Source organism: Cervus elaphus, chromosome 21 (genome assembly GCF_910594005.1).
Source record: "Cervus elaphus chromosome 21, mCerEla1.1, whole genome shotgun sequence".
In the NCBI taxonomy this organism is placed as follows: Eukaryota; Metazoa; Chordata; class Mammalia; order Artiodactyla; family Cervidae; genus Cervus; species Cervus elaphus.
The window spans coordinates 61,451,055-61,453,292 of record NC_057835.1 but is presented as its reverse complement, the minus strand read 5'-3'; the positions used below and the strand labels follow the sequence as shown (position 1 = coordinate 61,453,292).

The window sequence follows — 2,238 nt, the reverse complement described above, 5'->3', positions numbered from 1 at the left end:
TCTCCCTACAGACCCTTCCCATTTCTCTATCCTTGTAAAAGTCTGGGATAACATGTAGACTACAGAGCCTATATGTCAGTGTCCTCAGGGATCACCAAACCTTGATGGTAAGCACCCTGGTAGTAAAGTGAAACTTGAACTTAAAAGAAAACTGTACTATTCAGCTCTGCTCACTGTTTAAGGAGTTCCTTTAAAGGGATTAATAAAGAGGATCAGCAAGATCCTTGGGTATTAAACACGTCTTCCAAAGCAATATTTTAATGAGGTTAAGTATAATACAGCAAGCCCTTGGATTAATCTTCCCTTAAACTACCCATGAGCTCAAGATGCAGAGAAAAATATCCTCAGAAAATTGCAGGGACTTTTATTGAACCCATGTGTCAAATGCAAGAAAATTACAGGTGCTTGACTCCTAACCCCCATCAGGGCTGGTGTGGTCTCTTCTTAAAATCCCGGGATAAAAAACGAGGATCACAGAGGGAACTTGACAATATTGCTTCTTTGTTGCTCCTTTGAAGGCTCTGAAGCAGCGATCTCAGGCTGGGTTTCTTCTGGCGGCTGGTGGGCCAGCTGTGCCCGCTGAGATATTTCCCAGTGCTGGGGATGGAGAGTTTCTTTGCTCAAGCCCTCACGGTATGTCTCCCTGCAAAGACAGTCTTTCCTCTGAGAGCTCCCAGTTTATTTTTAACAACTGGTGCCAAGACCCAGCATTGTTTGCCTGCATCAGAGTGTGGGCAGAGAGGACACACGCACGCGGTTTCAGAGCATGGGGGCCACTTGTCTGGGGTTAGTCATGAGGAAGTGGCTGCCGCCTCCTCTGGCAGTCTTTTATAACTGAGCTGTTTTAGGTTCTCTGTCCTTACGTACACAGTTTAATTTTGAGTGCTTTGGTTTAATTTTGTCCTTTGAATGCCTTTATAAATTACAGCATCTTGTGATGATTGTTTTTCTTTTTTGGAAAGGAAAGGATTAGTACACAAATCTCTGAAATGAAAGAGGGGAAGGGAGAAAGGATGAGGATAAAGAGGAAGAGGGCGCTGCCAGGGTGGGAAGAGAGGCAGCTATTCTCTTCCGTTTCTCCTTTATCTTGGACCTTGAGACAGACACAAATGACCTCAGTGGACTGCAAAGGGCAGATGGGGTAAGATGATTTCTGTGGGGTTTGATTTGATAAGTTGGACATGGATTGTCCGATCTCTCTACTTTTTGCTCTGATTTATTCCCTTCAGTTAAGCACTGCCTTTCTCTAAGATGCTCCTTAAAAGGCAAATCCTCTGAGAAGGCTAATCACGAAGTTTTAAACTCTTGACAAGAATGAAATTCACAGATTAGCGGTTCCCAAATCCAGCTGATCGTCCCAAACCCCTAGGGTACTTGTTACGCATATAGATTCCAGGGCCTTACCCCAGACTTGTGGAGGAGTCAGAAGGTCTAATGACATGAATCTGCATCTGTATTTATAAAAAACAAAACAAAACAAAACCCAGGGATTGAATTCAGGTCTCCTGCATTGCAGGTGGATTCTTTATCATCTGAGCTACCAAGGAAACCCAGAAAGAGGGTAAAGAAGGTAATTTTTTTTAAAGACAGTAGAGAATTCCAAAAACAGTTTTGTTCTAAATTGGCTGTGCCAGTGGAAATGTACCTTCATCCAAAGTCACCTTTATCAATACAGCTTCATGAAACTGTTGCAGAAAGCTTTGTTTTCCTTCTGGCACTTCAAATATTGAAGCCAGTCAACAAGTTGATACTGATCTTCTGGCCTTGATATTTGGCTGGTTTAAATAAAGAACCAGTCCATGTCAAGGAAAAGAGAGCTTAATTAATCAATTAAAGAGAACATGTGCATATTGTGTGAAAGGAGAAAAGGTGAGAACTTCCTTTGACAAAGTTGGAAGAGGCTCTTGGGCTTGACAACACGCATATGGTTAAGGCACTGTCACCTACTTCGTGGTATCTAACCACTGTTTTTTGATTTGAGAGAATAGCATTGAAACATATACATTACCATATGTAAAATAGTCAGTGGGAGTTTGATGTATGACGCAGGGCACCCAAAGGCGGTGCTCTGTGACAATCTAGAGGGATGGAGTGGGGCGAGACGTGAGAGGGCGTTTCAGGATGGAGGGAACACAAGTAGGCCTATGGCCAATTCATATTGATGTGTAGCAAAAACCATCACAATATTGTAATGGTTTTAAATTAAATTAAAATAAGCTAATTAATTAAAAAAAGAAC

The 2,238-nt window shown here is 42.1% G+C and overlaps 1 non-coding gene across 1 annotated transcript; it reads left to right on the top strand.

Moving 5' to 3' along the window:
* The first annotated feature begins 1,847 nt into the window (after positions 1-1,847).
* LOC122679714 lies at positions 1,848-1,973 on the top strand. Its single transcript, XR_006336504.1, has one exon. It is a non-coding gene; the product is annotated as a U6atac minor spliceosomal RNA (small nuclear RNA).
* Positions 1,974-2,238: the final 265 nt, after the last annotated feature.